Source organism: Pleurodeles waltl, chromosome 3_1 (genome assembly GCF_031143425.1).
Source record: "Pleurodeles waltl isolate 20211129_DDA chromosome 3_1, aPleWal1.hap1.20221129, whole genome shotgun sequence".
Lineage (NCBI taxonomy): Eukaryota > Metazoa > Chordata > Amphibia > Caudata > Salamandridae > Pleurodeles > Pleurodeles waltl.
This window is the reverse complement of record NC_090440.1, coordinates 1,439,240,044-1,439,251,052: the sequence shown is the minus strand read 5'-3', so window position 1 is coordinate 1,439,251,052 and position 11,009 is coordinate 1,439,240,044. Positions and strand designations below refer to the sequence as shown.

Sequence of the window (11,009 nt, the reverse complement as noted above, 5' to 3'; positions counted from 1 at the left end):
CTTTCTTGTAACATAGTCTAAATCTCGGATTTTAGAGCCTGGGCACAACTGAGTCATTAAAATGTTTGCCTTGTAAATCCAGTGGTCGAAGAGGGCGGGATCTGAGGTGCACGATGTGCCCACACTTTTTTAATTTAGGAAGAACAGTTCCCCTACTTTTTTTTTTTTTTTTTAAGACAACCTTCTTTTCATGAGCGGCTGCTTCCCTAAAGAAATGTAAATGTACACAGCTCGCCAATCTGCAAATGTAAAGGGTGCTTAGAAGCTGTTATTCGTTTTAATTGATGGAATCACTTTAAGCTTCCTTATGCCACAGATTATTCTTTTTGAGTTGTATTGCAAGGAGGTTACCAGCTGAGCTGTGAAGTGTGTGCTCGTAAAGACGTTATAAAAAAAAGCACTATGTACTGACAGGGTATTACTAAAATCTTTTATTTTTCAATCACTTTTTTATCTTAAAACCTTTTGTAGCACCCTGTATTATACTGTGTGTAATGCAGGTTTAAAATAATGACTTAAATATTGACTCTGCTTTCTGTCACAGACTGAGACCTCGTAGAACTAAGCATACTCAAGTCACTATTCTCCACTGCACCAACCAGGTTCAATTCAGCAGCTCTCTGTTTACACACATAGACCTCTGCAGTGCATTAACTAATACAGGTTTCATAAAGTACAATAGTGCATTATCCACTGATTAATTAACTTGCATGTCTTTTTCATTTAAACTGTGCGTTATTTTATATGTAGTTACCTGAAGGTGAAATACCTAAAAAAGTTACAGAATATTTTGTTTTTTTAGCAATGACTTTGACCCTAGCCCCATGCTCACTCACCCCTCCCCCATTGCACGCAACATCACAGTTCCCACACTTATCTTAATGCACTTTGGCCTCTGTCTAAAGTATACAAAAACACCAAGTAAAATACGACGGATTATCTTCAAAATACCTTACATTAGACAAGGTCACATTATAATTTAAATGAAAGAGGATATTAAGTAATTTGCCTAGAATCACAGGATGTGTCGGCAGCTTTGGCCATAACTCCACATTCTGGGTGGAGGGAGGCTGGCTGGTAGGCAGCACCCACATGAACGCTTGCCTCGTCATGGGTTCGTGGTTCCAACAACAACTTGTGCTGAGCCGGGCTAAGCTTCAGGCTCGAGCCTGTGTCTAGTTTCAGTAGCTCGCCCACTTATATTAATACTGCAGTATGTGCAGTGGCACCAGGATCCAGGGGTGCAAGCAGTATCTATTTTGTAAATACTAAACAAGACTATATGGGTTGGATGGCCATTCGCGTGCTTGAATTAAGGCTGGTGGATCCTTTGCTACACCACAGTTTCTATCCTGATTCCTGTTTACGCCTTCCACATTCTCGTCCGTGGCGCTTTCGTCTGCTTCGCACGGCCCTCCTCTTTCGCCATTCATTGGCTTTAACCGAGGCCGAGCTCCGCCTCTGCCGTCGCTCATTGGTTGATTACTCGGTAGTGCGGAGCTACAGTCTCATGGTGCTCGCCCCTTCCCTCAGAACGGGCATTTGATTGGTTGTTTACTTGAGTTCCCACCACCTCTTGCTCCCCGAGCCCAAGGCTGCGGTCGTCATGGTTACCGAAGCACGCTGGGGGCGGGGCCACAAAGATGAGGGGGGCATAACGGGGCGCCTCGGTAAGGGACATAGGCGTTTTCTGGATCCCTCGTCTCCTTTCATGCTGCCTTGCACCCAGTCCGGGCCGGCCACAGTGGAGGTAAGAATTGGGGAACAAGGGAGAAATCACAGCCAGTCACTCATCCCAAATCCGTGACCCCAGATTCCGACCCTTGACTTCTGGACAATGAAAGGCGGACAATAAAGCCCAGCTTCTTTGACCAGAGCATTCCGTGACTACTTGGCCGGTGTCTCACAGTAAAGAGAGGGGCCTATTGGTTAAGGTCGTTTTTGATTGGCTAAAAAGGCAGGATTATATGTTCCTCCTCGTTCCCTGGCTTTCATCCTGTTTCACTAAACACCCAGACACTTTTAAGGCTTGTTCTCTTATTATGCCCCTTGCAACTTATTAGCTGGATTCAGTGGACTGGCCGATGAACGTTTACTCCCTCCGCATATAAGAGAGTCCCTGCATGAATGTGTCCCTTGACTGGCCGAGAGACTGTGTCACAGGGCACGCTCTAAATTCTCGAGGTTCCTGACACTGTCAAACTTCGAAGCTGCCCATGTCCACTCAGTGACCGGTAGCCCCAACTGTCCTTTGTGTATTGGCCACATCTTCAGGCACCCTGCCTTATGGTCAACAGCACTTTGCTTTTTGAGACATCTCACGATTCCACTTATAGCCTGGTGGGCCTAAAAATCTGAACACGTGCTACAGTTGACCATAAAGCCAAGGCAGGACGAATTAATGGGTGAATAAACTATTGCACTTGTTACATGCACACTACACAGGAATGGGTTCTTGCTGGATTCATGACGTGGCCACCCAACAGCTATGCTTTAAGCAATCAGATGTCTATACGTCTTACAATTACTACTTTTGCAATGTGGACATCTTTATTTCTAGGTATCTTGAGACAATAGTACACCAGGATACATTCATTTAGCAAAAGGAAGGCCAAAGCTGAAATAAGTCTCCTGGTGGCTTGGAGCCTTCTGGTAATGCTCACTCCTTGACATTTGACATCAACACTTATTAACCCTTTAGATTCTGAACACTCAGTTCTCCAGAGAATGCCCATTGGCATTGGATGGCGTTCCCAAAGACACTGAGTGATATTGCCGTAGTTACTAAGTGACCCCTTAGATTCTATCGCTAGTACTTACTGGAATTTTCACTGGGCAATAACGGGTCCTTGCTGATTCTAAGTAGATATTCACTGACCCCCAAGAAGTTTATTTTTATTTTTAACAACCATCGACATCTGCAGGCTGCAGCTGCCTCCATTTCTATTCTCTTGTTTTATTAAACAAGCCGTTCACAAATTTACTTGTGGATTGGCACGAGAGACCGATCTTGCTTAGCAGCGCATCTGTTGACATAGTACATTTGGCAACCTTCCTGAAGGCCATCAGGAAGTTAGATGTCAAACGGCTAGGTGATAAATTCCAGAAGTTTGTGTCCACAACCTAGTCTCGCCAGCTCTGTTGCAGCAAGAAAGTGAAATGAGCAAAAAAGCCTTATTTGTTGATCCGAGTGCCTTCCTTGGATGTATGTTTTCAACTAGATAGTGCAGCCCATGACCGTGACGTCATCTGAGCACCAGGCAGAGTAATTTACAGGACAGGCATTTTCAGTTGGAGCTGACACATGATCGTTTCTCCTCCAGCTGAAGATCAGGTGGACAGCCACAGTCTGAGTTGTTCATAGTCGCTGCAGTTGGCAGGGTGGGGTGCTCCTGAAAACCACAGTCAGATGTTGGATTAAGTGGGGTCCCACCACCATGATTTGCAATTAATTTGATTCAATTGAATGGCTCGCCTAATTGATGATGCTTGTGGAAGTCTCCGGGTCTGCCTAATCTATCTGAATGTCCAGGCTGGTGTCAGAGTCCTGCACAATGCCCACATATTCACTAAAATATGATAACAAATTATGGCAGGGTTTATATGCTGAGGAATTTAAGTAGGAAATGTTATCTCATTAGCATAACCTTCATCTTTGGGACATTCTTCTTAAGCTCATAATGGACCAACGACTCCTTTCACCATGCCAAGGACTTTCAACTCGAGAGGAAAGCTTCTCTGCAAGATCTATAAATATAATGTCTGATCCAGAAGACTCTGACTTTAAGTAGTGACAGACCATGAGATGCTGCCACCTAGGACAATCGTTGTACCGTGAATCTGCCACATTTGAACATTCACTAACCCTATGGTGGACAGGATGTGAACACTTGCACCGGAGACTGCCCTCTGCACTCTCACTAACTGTGACTCGCATACTTAGACTCTCTCTCACAGAATGCCATGAATGGAGACTGCTGCTACATATCAGTCTCAAGTCTCTGCAGGAGATCGCCGTGTTATAGGCCTCAGATACTACCAGTGATTGGGCTTTCCACCCACTCTTTGACTGTCCTCTTCTCTGGGTCAGTGTTAAGGTCTCAGCACAGAGGTCTTTGCTGGAATTTCCCAGCCTCTGCAGGGGAGTCAAGTTATCATTGTCTCAGTCCATGGTCGCTGGTTATGACCATTGCCCAGGTCCCATCCCATGCAGCTCAAGCTTCAACAACTGATCTGCCATCATTGTCTCATCCTGGAATCTCTGGGAGCTGCTAGTGCTGGAATCTCCACCTTTCAGCACAATGTTTTGATTCCAAACTCAATTAGTAGCTTTAGCCATATTACAAGGGCCTATGAAATTTCGAGGCTAGGCTTTATACATAATTTATACTAATTTAAATATTAGTGGTATATCTTTGACTAGCTCTCCAGCTAGTTATATCTCACGTTGTCCTACCATCGTGGAGGCACTCAGCTGGTCTAAAGTTGTAGTTGAGCAGAGCAAACACGGTCGCAAATGAATTCATATTCAAACTTTATATCTCTAAAATATCTCCGTTAATTGAGGATTGAATAAAAGAGGTATTGTTACGTAAAAACAAATATTAGTATGTAATAGTGGTGAAATATAATGTCGGGGTAGTATTTGAGGACTTTATACGTGGCAAAAGCATTGTGAATATTTCAATCGACAACCATGGGTTTATTTTTTTATTCAGTAACTCTACAGTTTTTTCCCCTGTCCTTGTATGTGTGTCTTTCTTCATCTGTAAGTGCTGTCAGTTAATGGTATAAACATTCCTTTTTGATTAGACCATTTGTTTACAGATGTTTTTCTGTTTTATATTCCAAATTAACAACTAAAACAATTAATTCATTTGATGGTATTTATAATTCACTGCATGATGTGTTAAAATAGAATGTATCTGAAAAGAAACAGATTTAAATACGTTTTTAGAAAACCAAAGCTATGCCCCTTTTTCTGAAACAGAAAGTTTTGCATTTGGACATTCAGTACACAGACATGGCTTGTTTTGTTTAGCATTTATCAATCTAATGTTAACATACCTCGTGGAGGTCTTTACCTCTGCAATTTCATAGGGCCGTTTCACCTTGTTCTGGGCTCAACAAAGTGATGGTTTTCACAAGCTTTATGTAGGAAGAAAGGTGTGTTCAACAATCATAAATATCCTACGCCCTGTTCTCAGAGTGTCAGTGTGGTAGTTGACGTGGTTTGATAGCAATAAGTTTCACATGATTTCTTTAGAGTTAGGCTCCCCCCTTTGCCCCCCTTTATGTGTGTGTGTCTATATATATATATATATATATATATATATATATATATATATATATTTATTACCCAATGGAGGTTGCCACTGGGTTGTTATGGTTAGGATCATCAATAGGAAATGCATTTTTTTATTTGCTTATATCTTTGGCGGAATTTGACGAATCTTCACAAAACTGTGCAAAAATATTTTTTTTCACCTTACCTCCTTCCTGGACAGTTTTTGGGCGATCCATCAAGTTGGGGCCAAAATAAAGGAGTGGTCCCAAAACATTATTTTCCCCATTACTTTTTCCATAAGAACTTTAGACACAGCTACAGCCGAAACCAGACAACTGTTTTACACTAAAGTTGGCAGAAAGCTAGATCTTGGTCCAGAAAGAGTGCTTTTTGTGTTTTGGTGTAAATCGCTTCAGTAGTTTTTGAACAATTAAGGCTCATCAAATTGCATATATCACACTTCGGAGGATCTATGAGGCTAGCAGATCTCTTGGAGGCGCTTGATTAGCTGCCACCACATCAACAATGATGTGGCACAAGCCCTGTTAAGACTCAGGGCTGAGTCATGAGTCCTAAGAAATATTATAAAAAGCATAAGGGGCAGCATACTCTGACCCTATGGGCCTGTTGGGGGTTTCTCAGGAAGACCCTACCTGGAGACAAAAAATATTTTTTTTATTTAATTGTGCCACAAAGTCTGTGGAGGATCTGTGAATATATGGTAAAAAAAACCAAAAAGAACAAATGCAGGCTTCCATGTGTTTCCATAAAAATAAAAACAGTGTGTGCTTGGGCCCGGGGAGGTGGGCTGGCGCATATGTTAGGGGGCAGTGGGCACATGGCCAGCCCCCTTACCAAGCCTCTAAGAGGCCCAAATGTCTCCATCCCTGGGGGCTGATAGCTTATTAAAGTGAGGGGGTTGTAGCTCCCCTAGCCAAGTCTAAGAAGGCCTTGGGACCCATCTCCTGGGGTTGTCTTTTTTTTAAAAAGAGAGGGGCTATGCGGTTCCCTCTCTCTGAGCTAGAAGAGGCTTAGGGGAACCCATCCCTTGGGTCTGCAAATCGGTGAATGTATAGTGACTAAAAAACATACAAAACCACTTAAATTCACCAGTTCTGGTTATCAAGTAATTGTAACTTCTGCCCTAAGGTAACTATAAATTGTGCCCCTGCCATACACAGTCTTCTAATCAATAATGTAATTCCAAATGTTGCAGTGATATTATCAATGATGTAATTGAAGATATCATTAGGGACCAGGCTCTACGTCCAACCACTTGCAGGCAGCCACATGCCACACACGGCTTTCTGACATGCGCAAGTCCTTTTTTCTTTTAATTTTTTTTAGCCCATAATATGAAATCATAAAACCTACTAAAAGAGGGTCTTGCACTCTGAATCTATAGCTCCAGCTAGGAGTGCTTTTAAAACCTGTTGTAAGCTCACCTGGGTTCATGGTTTTAATGACCCAGAGAATTACTGGTTTCTTTTTAATGTTGTTGGGGGGCTGGTTCACTCCCAGCAGCACCTAACAACATAAAAAAAAATGCTTGGTGGTGCCCTTTTCTTTTCTAGTGGAACCACAAAGCTTAAAGAAATTACTAAACAAAATTAGCCCTTGCAGGGCATTATTGAGCACTCCATGCTGAGCAGTGATTAATAAATGAGAGTGAGATTTATATATATATATATATATATACGCACATACACACACACACACACACACATATTTTCACTGAAAAACAAAGGTTACTGGGTAATTATAGTTAGGAAATAGAATAAAAAAACATTAGAAATTCACTGTCAAAAACAATGGTTACAGGGACCTTATACTTAGAGTCAGATTTCACACGCACAAAACCATAGAAATTCAGCTTTTATAGTTAGAGTTATTTCAAGTAACTGTAATTCGTGCCCTATGGTAACCATAACTCGCGCCGTCGCCATTCACAGTTCTCTCATCAATAATTTGACTGCAAATGTTACAGTGATATCAATGATGTCATAGAAGATGTCGTGAGTGATTACCTATAATGTTCCTTAAGATTGTTTTTTTAGTGAATATATAAGGTTTCTTTTAATTCTATTTTCTAACTATAACATCCCTGTAACCTTTGTTTTTCAGTAAAACTGTGACTTACCCACAGTAAAGTCATGGTAAAATGGACTGCATGGGTTTACCACCAGTGTCTGCCTTTTAAGACAATGCAGCTGCGAGGCAGCAAGGGTAAGAGGCACCTGGCTGGTTACACATGAACTCAGGTGCATATGTATATGCACATTTGTGAGGGCTGTGCAGGGGGGAGACTCCTGTCATGTGCAGCCCTGGGCACAGGTAGCCTGACGCAGAAGGGATTATACAAAGTGGGTGGTGACCTAGAATAGGCCTCATAATGTGGGTGTACATACGTAGGGAGAGTTAGTGTGCTTTACTGTCTTGACTGTAGTGGCACCCATTATATTGCTATGGAAAAGGCTGTCATAGGGTGCCACTCCAGTTCGCTAGAGTCCACAGACTCCAGAGTCGCACCAATGTACACTGTAACCTTTATGAAAAGAACACTGTTGGGAAGTGCAAAAGCATATCTGTACAGCTTATGGATCATCCAGGAATGTCATATTTCTCTGACTCAGCTCAGGATCAGAGCCCAGACCTTTTGTGACCCTGCTGGGCTGGGTTTATTACTTTTCTCTCCAGCAGTAGGAACAACGGCCTCAACCATCAACGGAAGCAATTAACAGTGCTTAAGTCACCTCTGAATGAGGAAGGACTTGGTTGAATTGCTCTGTATCGATCAGGCAGCTGTCATTCTGTGCCAGGAAAGGGCCTGCCCCAGGCCACTCAACAAAGGAGGGAGTCCAGACCTCTGAAGCCAAGCCATTGGGGGGACGTTCCTTGGAAGATTTATTGGGAGAGGGCCCTGGCAGTGATTTCAGTGAGGGGTGGAGCTCAGACCCCTCAGAGCACATGTGGCAACTGACTTCTGGGTGATGCCATTATGAGCTATCCCAGAAGACTATGCAGCGAGGTTGGGACAGGAGCGGAGAGGTGATGTGGCACATCAGGATAGGCCAGAGGTGAAGCCCTGCTGGGCACCCCCTCACCCTCACTTAAAAGGTCCTGCAAAGGGGAGAGAGCTCTCATGGATTTGCTTTTCTGACAACCACTGGGACTGGAGGCTGGCGCCATGGGCAATTGGAAGGAAGTACCCCCTGACTGCCACTGAATCAAGGACATTTCTTCTAATTTACCCCAGGACCAGTTGGGGAGAGAGACTGGGCCCTGCATGAAGAGAGGCCCAGAGGAGAATCCAGCGAAGGGCTGGCTACAGGGAGCCAGATAAACCTGTGCCTACAATGTTTAAACTGTAAATTTTTCACTTGTATAGCGCACTACTCACCCGTTTGAGTCTCAAGGCGCTGTACGCATACCGCTGTGGAACCCCTCCTGGCTTTTCCCTGTGAGGTGCCCACTCCTGGACAGCCCCAGGGTGAAGCCAGGCATCCAAGCACTGTGAGGGCCGTTGTGGAGATTAAGCAAGCTATTGCCCAGAGTTACAGAGTGGGACCCATTAATTAGATTAGGCACTGAGGCGAGAATTATCTGGTCCAAGGGAATTGAGCCCAAGACCTGCCGAGGTGGGTATTAAACCATGGTCCCAGGCCAGATCTCTGCATCAGGGTCTGCCACTCTAACCATTGTGCCACACTTCTCCACCAACGTTTGGCATCTTTGAGACCAGAAGGCCTTAAGAAAGATCTCCGGTGGCGCAGGCTCACCACCAAGAGCTAAACGACACCAATATAATTTAAAACACCCCAAAGGGGCCCGGGTTATGCCTGTCTGAAGCTTGGTGACCTTTACTGGGCCGTTGGTGAAGAGCCTGGGGCTCCGCCACTGGTTTTCAACTTGCCTCCAGACTGAGCCAGGGCTCAGATGCTGCCCCCAGAGCTGTTGTGCTTTCCATGGGAAGGAATTTGTGGAATGCAGAGCAGTGCCATCATGCTACTCAGTCCGTCCCCGGGTGGACAAGGAGAATGGGGCAGCGCCATTAACCCCAACGCCCATCACTCCTATTGAGGGGGCCAAGACCCTATTCATGGGCCCCAAAAGATCTGTGTTTTGAGGGAAGCTCTGTCCTCCGAGAAGAATGAAGGGGCCCAGGACCTCATCCCTGGGATCTGAAGTCACTGGATAAAGGGGGGGGGGGTGCCACCACACTCCCCCATGTTGCCGGCCTTCCCCCCTCTCCCTGTGCCTGTGTCAAGTGCGAGCAGGAAGGCCAGGAATTTAATGTGCATCTGCCCCAGGGGCAGCCAGACCAGAACCTTGCTGCTGGCTCCAGAGGCTACGCTCTGGTGCTTGCCCTGAGGGGAGCCAGCCCAGGAAAGCCTGGGGTGGGTTTCTGAGCCTGTCCCGCAATGTCGAGGAACTCGGGGTGTCCGGTTGGGACTGGGCACCCCAACAGACACGTGGCTTGAGGCCACTCTGAAATTAAAATAAAAACTGCGAGAAAAACAAAAGAAATCCACAGTGGCTCTCACCGGCTCAGCGCAAGAGTCACTGCTCTAGTATGCACGCTTATGAAGATGAACCCCATAATGCCATGCAGGGCCTGACTACATTCCTCAATGAAAATCACTTGTTTTCGGCTGGTGGTGACCCCAGGAGGATGGGGCACCACAAAATGAAAGTAAATGTGCAGGTGGAGCTTCAGGAGCAGTGCAGCCTCCCCCCAACAAGAAGTACCCGCATCCCCGCCCTAGGTTGGGTGGGACTCATGAATGATAGCCTATCTAGGATTTGGGCATATTTTAAGCACTTCCTATGCAGGAGCTGTTGCTCCTCAGTTTGGGGAAGGATGTGCCCTCTAGAGGTGAAGACTATGGCTGCAGCCAAAGATGGTTCACTATGAGTGTTCATATTGCAAGACACTACCTGGGATGAAGGTGGTAATTGCACATGTGTGTGTTTTATAAGAATGATGTCCTTTAGAGACTATGTTTACCATGTAGTATCTTATGCTAAATGTGATTCCAACGGGTACCCTGCAAACACCTTCTGGGGTGAATTATTATAGTTACATAGGGATGTCATTATAAAAGTGCTACCCTTTAGAGGCTGTGGCTAAATTGTGCATGTCATGCTAATAGTAACCTTGAGAGTTCAAACCGGTGAAACATGCTTATAACATCTTTTTTGTAAATGCTTTATTGGAATAATGAGACTGACAGCCACTTGTGATTAAAGTAGGTGTGCTTTATTGCCAATATAAAGTGCTCTCACTCCAAATTATACTCCGATATCGCATTTAAATACATGTGAATGTTTTTGACATGTGGTTTGATGGTCTAAAGCTCCCTGTGGGAGAGATAAGAATGTTTATGCAATGTCACCCAGAAGTATATCCAACAGCTTGTGTATATTTGTAAATTGGTGCATACTCCATCCAGTAGCCTTGGACTGCTCTGCTTCACTACCCAGTGAGAGTCAAGCTTTACAGTAGGGTGTTGTGTTGCCTGTGGAGGGCAAATGTGGACCAATTAATGTGTAGGCCACACAACTAATGCCCCATTTTCTAACACCCTTGCATTTTGATTTCACTGGCCAGCACCCACACTGCGATAACTGTTTGAGCACTGGTGTATTGTGGAAAAGGGACTGGGAGCAATAGGTGAGGGGAGTCTAAGGGTGACAATCTGAGGAACCAGGGTGTGGCAGA

The 11,009-nt window shown here is 44.7% G+C and overlaps 1 protein-coding gene across 2 annotated transcripts in view; it reads left to right on the top strand.

The window, feature by feature from the left end:
* Nucleotides 1-1,637: 1,637 nt before the first annotated feature.
* Nucleotides 1,638-11,009, top strand: part of DIXDC1 (DIX domain containing 1) — a 523,962-nt gene continuing 514,590 nt past the window's right edge. The window contains exon 1 of one of the 2 annotated variants that reach the window (XM_069224988.1): nucleotides 1,638-1,750. The gene's annotated coding sequence lies outside the window, so the exon portion shown is untranslated. The remainder of the gene's footprint in view (nucleotides 1,751-11,009) is intronic. The other variant, XM_069224993.1, reaches the window with a different exon arrangement.